This window comes from Cryptomeria japonica, chromosome 7, assembly GCF_030272615.1.
Source record: "Cryptomeria japonica chromosome 7, Sugi_1.0, whole genome shotgun sequence".
NCBI lineage: Eukaryota > Viridiplantae > Streptophyta > Pinopsida > Cupressales > Cupressaceae > Cryptomeria > Cryptomeria japonica.
This window is the reverse complement of record NC_081411.1, coordinates 631,116,815-631,125,660: the sequence shown is the minus strand read 5'-3', so window position 1 is coordinate 631,125,660 and position 8,846 is coordinate 631,116,815.

Sequence of the window (8,846 nt, the reverse complement as noted above, 5' to 3'; positions counted from 1 at the left end):
CAGAAATTGAGACATTATCTTTTAAATTCAGAAGTCCATGTCATGGTTAAGTTTGATCCGTTGAAGCATCTTTTCTCTAAAACTGATTTATTAGGACGTCTCGCTAAGTGGGTTATGATGTTAACTGAATTTGACCTTAAATTTATTTCACAAAGAGAAATTAAAGGACAAGCATTGACTGATCACTTAGTTGAGGCTCCTTCACCTTTTTCATTCCCTAACCCTGAGTCCTTTCCTGATGATTTCATTCTTTCTATAGAGAAAGATGAAACTTGGGAGTTATATTTTGATGGCTCTAAGTGTCGTACGGGATCGGGGGCAGGGGTTGTTTTGGTTTCTCCTACAAAGAAACCTATTCCCTTATCATATCGTCTAAATTTCCTGTGTACCAATAACATTGCTGAGTATGAGGCTCTTATAGCAGGAATAAAAGCAGCCCTAGCTCTTAATGTAAAACACATACATATCTATGGAGATTCGCAATTAATTATAAGACAAGTAATAGGAATATATCAAGCAAAACAAGACAAATTATCACAATATAAAGACCTTGCTATATCTTTATTACAAAATTTCGATTCTTATACCATAGAACCGGTCCCTCGAAAAGATAACCGACATGTGGATGCAATGGCATGTGTGGCTTCGTTAGTATCTTTAGAGGACCCTATGGTCGATCTTAACTTCGTTATTCACAATCTTACTTCTCCAGCTATTGAAGATATTTGACCGATGGTACCTTCCCTGATTCTGCTAATAGGAACACTAGGGCTAGAATCCGCAAGCTGTCTGCTAGGTATATCATCCTTTCTAATGTCCTTTATCGAAGGGGTTATGATGGTCTTCTTCTTCGTTGTCTTAACAAGTCGGAAATCCCTGTTTCTCTTGAAGAGGCACATTCGGGTGCCTGTGGGGGACATTTTGGGGGCAAATCCCTGGTTCATAGGTTGCTTCGTATGGGATACTATTGGCAAACTATGCAGAAGGATTCCTTCTCATTTGTTAAGAAATGTCACCAATGTCAACAACACAATAATCTGATTCATGCTCCTGCCCAAGAACTTCATTCTCAAGTAGCTTCTTGGCCTTTCTCCGCATGGGGTTTGGATCTTATTGGAAAAATTTCTCCTCCTTCATCTCAAGGACACACCTTCATTATAACCGCAACAGATTACTTTACGAAGTGGGTAGAGGCTATTCCCCTTCGCTCTACTACTACTGAAGTGATTTGTCAATTTCTTCTAGAAAACATTATTTCTCGATTTGGGATACCTTCCACTATTATCTCAGATAATGGAACATCATTTAAGAACAAGGACGTGAAGAAATTCCTTGAGAAGTATCATATCAAACATCGATTTTCTACACCGTATTATCCTCAATCAAATGGCCAAGCCGAATCATCCAATAAGATAATTGAACAAATTCTTCGTAAAACCATAAATAAGCATGGTAAGGATTGGAGTAACCAGCTAATCTACGCTCTTTGGGCCTACCAAACGAGTGTACGAATTGCTACGGGAACTACTCCTTATAATCTTGTTTATGGTGCTGACGCTATTATGCCCTTAGAGTTAGAAATTCCATCACTTAGGGTTTCTCTTAAAGGTATAGTAGATGATGACTCCTATAGAGAACAACGACTTCAACAGCTTGAGATGCTTGATGAACAGCGTATAAACGCTGTTGAGCATATTCAAGTGTATCACAAAACTCTACAATGAAGCTATAATGATAAGGTCATTCAACGTTCCTTCTCAATAGGTGACTTAGTTCTTTATGAGAATCAGTGCAATGTGAATGCCTTGCCTGCAAAAAATGGAAAATTTAGTCCTAATTGGCTTGGACCATATATCGTTATTGAGGATTATGGATCAGGTGCTTACAAAATAGCAGATGTAGATGGTATGCCTCTTAAAGAACCTATTAGTGCTATGCACCTGCGTAGATATTATGTTTAATTCTTCATTTTTATTTTTTTTCATCTATCTTCTTTTTCAATTCTTCAACATTGGATAATATGTTAGTATTTCTTAATTAAAGCAAAATAGAATTAAATGTTATGTTAATCTGTATTGCTTCGTTCCTGACAAGCATGTCTTCTTACTTTATAGTTTGTCTTGAATTCATTAATGTAAATTGTAAAAGGTTTACATTTTTATAATGCTAGCATATTATACAGTGTTTTTATGTGTTAAGTAGAATCGTATCATGTTGTGTTTAAGTTCACAATTAAATCACATTAGTAATATGATTCTTAGACTTAATACATATTTCTTCCTTAATCATCAATGTTGTACTTGATTAAATATTTTAATTAAGTCACACATGTATCAATTTAATCATGGAGCATTGAGAAATCAATCACATAGAAATTAAATTCTGAACATACATGTACATTTACCAAATGTATTAGATTTAATCAAAACAAAATATACATTGTTTTAGGCATTAAAGATAACACATTTGAGACAGAACGAGAAGCATGTATATATACATATATATGTGTGGATCATGTACAAACATAGGTCACTGTATATCCAAAATGTGATCTCTCTCTTACATCATACAATCATCTCCTATCCCTAGGGCTAGTGGCTGGAGAGTGTCGACTGGATGCTCCCTCCTGATCTGGCCGTGGAGGTGGACCCATGGGTGTGTAGCGCGATACAGATCGTGATTGACTCCGAGAGGAACTCCTACGATCCCTATCCATGAGGATCGCACGATAGGTGGTAGCCTCGGTCTGGGCCGCTACTAGATCTTGCCGCACCTGCTAGAGGTCCTTTGATAAGACCCTCTCTCTCTGCCCCGCTTGATGGAGATCCTCTGATAGGACTCTCTCTCTCTACCGCGCCTGATGGAGATCCTCCGATAGGACTCCCTCTCTCTGCCGCGCCTGACGGAGATCCTCTGATAGGATTCTCTCTCTCTCCCTCCATATATCTACCTGTAATCGGAATGGGAAGAACAAATCATCATGCCGACCCGTGTTCCCCTGAGGCCTGTACGTAATCTGTGAGGAACTAGGAATCTGTGCTATCATGGAGATGTCTGTCATTGCCTGCTGAATCAAGGAACGCCAGTCCTGCACATTAGCTGTGGCAGTAGAATAGATCTTTGTTAGTACATTCTATATCATCAAAGCATTAATCAATCAATATAAACCTACTACACCTGGATCTCCCTCGCGCCAGTAGGGATCATGATATGGTAGCATCTGTGACTGGGAAACGCTAGGCTCCCCTCGCTCGAATACTCTATCCATGATGGGTGTACGCTGGATGGTACTGGTGACAGGTCTCCGTATTGCCTCCTGTTCCTCCTGTTGAGGAATAAAAGGTGGATCCAGAGCTATGGTATCATCTCCTGAATGGTGGGGAGCTGCATCCGACTCCTCCTCATCATCTATATCATCCTCCTCGTCGTTCTCCTCATCATCCTCATCCTCATCTGCATCATCACCTGCATCCTCCTCATCCTCCTCTCTATCTGCATCCTCCTCCTCCTCGTCACTGGGCTGATCGCCTGTAAGTGGATCAAGATCTCCCGTCTCCTCATGACCCTCTCCCTCATCTGACTCCTCTGATCTGGATCCCTCATCCTCATCTCGGTCTCCATGTCTCCATGGGCCTGGATAGCCTGTCGGATGATCTGGTGGAAAGATAGGACCTGGATATGATCTCATGAACCATGAAGCATATCTACGCTGTGCTCCAGGCTCTGCAGAATTGTCAATGACTACATCCTGATCTGATCCCTCCAAGTCTGTTGTCTCGATATCATCCACCGTCGGTCTCGCTACTACTCTAGGTCTGGGAAGGACCCGTGAGTGTCGAGTATAGATGGGCACATCGGCTGGAACACACTGCTCTAGTCCAAACTGCCTCCGTACTCGGTCAAAGTAGAAGGGGACTATGATATGTGCATATCGTCCTCGTAGTAGGCGGTTCCTTTGTAAACATGCTAACTGTCTCTCCATACCATCTCATCTGTGCATTAGTAGGTAAGGTCTCCACACTATCACCTCGGATGTCAGTCTGTCAATAGTCACTCTCCAATACAACAAATCCCCAAATCTCCACTCGCTGGTCAGTGGATAAGTGAACACCCTAGGTCGCTCCCTCGCTATACTCAGTGGATAGCCGACAGGCCTGGTTCATGTGAAGTGCTCTAAGATCCACACCTGCAGAAGTGTGCATGTCATCAAACTACAACCCTGTCCGAATACATACTCCTCAAGGTCGTGATAGAGGTGTGCAAGCATACTCCGACCCCATGCATAAACTCTCCTATGTCTCTCCATCCCTCTGATACACCATGTGAGGCCCCCATGCATGTGTGTCCCTCGCCCATTAGGGCAGACGGCTAGTGCTATGATGGCTATCATGAGGTGTCTCAGAAGTGGTATCTCTCCTATAGGATGTAAGAGCCAGCTGACCATGATACGACCTCTCGTCTCGCTCAGCATGACTCTCCCTATGTAGTACATCTACTCCCTCTGATGATCCTCTTCTACCCACTCAGTTGCATATGTGACTGTCGCTCCTCTGATAGGAAGACGCAGTATATGGTACACATCCTCGAGTGTGACCGTCAGCTCTCCTACCGGAAGGTGAAAGGTACAGGTGTCAGGATCCCATCTCTCCATCAGTGCCATCAGCATCGCAGGATGAAATCGAATGGCCGGCATAAGAGTCACGTACCACAATCCTACTATCGATAGGGTGTCTCTCTCTGACTGAGTCAGCCGTTGAATCTGGTCTCGCAAAGTGTGAAGGATGTGTCCCGCTGTGTGCTCTCTCATGTACGGGAGACCCTGCAAAATGAAAACATGACCAAAATCAGTACTCAATCATCGAAATCGCAAATGCAAACTGTTGAACATTGAATGCTTGCCTTGTAACCCCTCGCCAGGCCCTGATTGGGGACCATGGCGCCCTGTCAGGGACCATGGTGCCCTGTTAGGGACCATGGCGCCCTGTCAGGGACCATGGTGCCCTGTTAGGGACCATGGCGCCTTGTAGGGACCATGCCGCCCCTGTCAGGGACCATGGCGCCCTGGGGGGACCAGGGCGCCCTAGGTGGGCCCCGGTAGGCGTTCAAGGTCCGCATTCGATCACGAAAAAGTCAAACATGCGAGAAATCAAAAGTCAAATGTTCAGTCAACTCACCTCGTCCAGTGGCTCGTCATCGATCACGGCCTGGCGCAGGATCTCGATCCTCTTGGGACGCTCCGGTCGTCGTGAAGGCATGATGATTAGGTGGGCTCCGCTGCACTGAATAGTATCCTGAAATCGGCAAAGTGACGAATACAAGTGTCACTTTCGCAGTATATACTCTAGTTTGTCTATTCTTACTTCTCGAAACCCTAATCTTTCCCCTATCATTCATCTTATGATAACTTGAGTTTGGGAGATGCAATTTTTGAGCCGTTTGTTGCATTGGAATCGTACTTTTCTTCCCCTACTCTCGGGATGTTCCAAAAAGTGCTCTGATGAAGCCTATTTAGTGAACACCCCTCATCAACACTCTATTACACAATTTGTCGCAAGTAAACATGTTACCCTGTTTCATCTCCCTAAATAAGCAAGTCGAAAAAGGGGGGGGCATATAGCTACTCACAGATTTCATCACTTTCCCTAGTAAGCATTAGGTGATTTTGTGATCTAACGTTTGTTTTGTAGGGTGCAGTTCCTAACTGTGTACTGCAGATACCGCTGGGGGCTTCGTCCGACGACTTATGGATATATCCTTTTTCAAATAATGTTTACTTTTCTGTACTTTAGCTTGCATATGCACGTAGTACTCATATGACCGCTAAAGTGGGGGCTAAATGTAGCGTCGTAAATTGTACGCACTCGCTAGGGTGGTACAATTTCACACCTAGTTTAGCACCCACCTTAGCGCATTTTGCATTTTGCATTGCATTTCTCCTTAAGAACTTAATTAATCAAATTAATTAGGTCTAAAGTCTTATTGCATCATTCTCTACATCATAAAGTAGGGCCCTTTCACTAAAGCGCGCCCTTTGCATTTCATTTCTTCAATACATCACTTAATCAAAAACCCTAATTAAGTCCTATTTCGAACTTGGGGGCTTGGTTTCGGGGTTTAAACATCTCGAAATCACCTGTAACTTCGGGATTCTCTCTAAAATCATCATATCCGACGGCCCTGAAAATTTGGTGAAAAGTTGTCGGGACCATGGCGCCCATGCAACATGGTCCCGGACATTTTTTCCGAAATTTTGGGAGCGCGATCCAATCATAAAATAAAGCTTAACCCCAAGAAATTGGCGGGATATTCAATCTCTAGGTCGGCCAAAATACGAATTTACAACCTAGGGTTTCATACATAAAAGCTCTCTTTCCTAATTTGAAGGGATGGGATTTTTTGTTTCCAGGAACTTGATATGCAGCGAAAGAGCAGATCTTTGAAGACTTCAACAACACTTAACATCATTCTATCAAGCATCTACCAAATCCATTCATTCATCCAATTAGGGCTTGGAAGACATTGAAGAACAATAGGAGATTACCGACTGAAGATTGGCTTGTACTCCTCCCTTGAGGGTTGGGTATGATTTCATGTTGTTTTCATGTCCTTACATAAGCTTTGATATATCATTTATTCATGCTTTAGATCACATTGCATCTTGATTTAGAGCATTTGCATTATCATTTACAAGCAATTAGGGTTTACTTTCTAGGTTGTTCTAGTTTGCTTTCTTGCATTTTGGACCTTGCACACACACTACGTCTGCACACACAATACATTTTATAAAAAAACTTGGCTATTCATGGAGGTGGAAATCACCAAAGCGGGGGTTTGACTAAGGCAAAACCCTATATAGCTGCCCTTCCCCCCTTTTCAGATATTATTGCAGGTTTCGAGATTCGGACGACGCCGCAGGACACAGATCCGGAAAGAGGAGACTGAGACAGAACCCTGTGTGGAATTGCAGCTTAGAAGACTAGGACAGGGGCACTGGGCGCCCTGGTCCTACCAGGACAGGGGCGCTGGGCGCCCTGGTCCTCCGGACAGACAGCTTTCTGATAGTTTCCAGACAGTGTTTCAGGGTGCAAAATAGTGGTTTCCGGTGCAGTTTTCAGGACAGTGGCGCCCATGCCCCCGTCTCGAACCTTTTTAGTCTGATTTGGACTCCGCGTACATATCTGCATTCTTATTTTATCCTTACATTTACAGCTGTTCATTGTTTAATATCAATTCTGCAAACTTGTTACTAGTTCATACTTACATTTTGAGGTTAGGGTTTGAACTTGTATCATTTTAGCTTTCAATTTCAACAAGGGAATAGAAATCCTAATAGATATCCTATGGCTCTTTCTTTCACTAAAAGAAGTAGCCAACCGTGCGATATCTCTAGGCTCTTTCGTATTCCGCAATGTGTGCCAAAAGTTAGGATTAGGGTACATTGTCCTAGTCTCGCTTTTCCCCCTACACATTTTGGTGAACCCGACGTGAATCTATCATTGCTTCCTCTTGCATTGCATTTGTTAGATCTAGATCTAGATTTAGTGTGTTTTTCATTAAAAGAGAAAAAGAAAAAAAAAAAAGGGGAGAAAACTTGTGTTTCTTTGCATTGTGTGTTTAAATTTTATGCAATCTTTTCAAAATGTTAGATTTCTATTTGCAAAATGTTCATGCATTTGATGATTATTATGAGTATAGCCAAGATGAATTAGATGAAGCTTTAGATGAGTTTTTAAACCCTAAGGATGCTAAACCTTCATTTTACCAAAAACTCATAAACTTTGTTACTATGCCATTTAGGTGTGATGAGAAAGATAAGTCGAATGATTCCTCTCAAGGATACATTCCTATCCACTCTTCCCCTGAATCTAGTAACATGGTTGTTTTCAATAATCCCCTCTATAAGGAGCTGTCTCCTTTTGAATCAAAAGACAAACCTTTTAACCGATATGATTATGCTTTGTTGGATGATGCCTTTGATGACTTTGTGGCTTTGTCGAAACCTATAAATAAAAACAAGATCTCTAAGTTGGTTAACATGATAAATTTGAATGAATATAACAAACCTCTCTTTGAAGTCCAAGGTGCTTATCCTTCTCCCACCTTTCAAATTCCTAAGACTCCTCTCCTTACTGTCCAAGGGAGGTATGATCATGATTTCTTTTGTACTCCGAATAAACCAATCATTACCGTACAAGGAAGACTACCTATAAGTCCTTACAATTATGCTAAGCAAATAACTAGAGAGAGTTATCATGTGGTTGCCCATACTTATCATACCAGAAATAATAAGCAACCCAATTCTCCTCCTGTTATTCCAGTTTCGCTTCCTAATCCTCAACCAATTCTTCCTCAAGCTCCTCGTATTTTGCAAGTTATGGGTAAGGAATATGATGTCATAGAACAACTTAAAACTACCCCAGCTAAGATATCCCTTTGGGATTTGATTCAAACTTCTTCTGCTCATCATGGAATGTTACAAGATGCCTTGAAAGATTTGAATGTTCCTCCACCGAATACATCTAGTAATAAAGCATCTTTTGTTAACTCTGTGATGAATCCTAAGCCTCAAATTGTGTTTACACAAGATGAGGTGCCTACTAGTGAAGTCCAACAACAATATGATCCCTTGATGATTGTGGTTGTCATGAAAGACACTGCTATAAGATGAACACTAGTAGATAATGGGTCTGGCCTTAATGTGTGTAGCATCAATCTATTGCATAAGATGAATGTGGATACTTCTCTTATGGAGCCTGACTCTCGTTCCATTCGTGGCTTTGACAATGTGGCTAAGACTTCATTAGGTATCATCACCTTACCTCTCATAGTGGGACCTGTTACTTTGC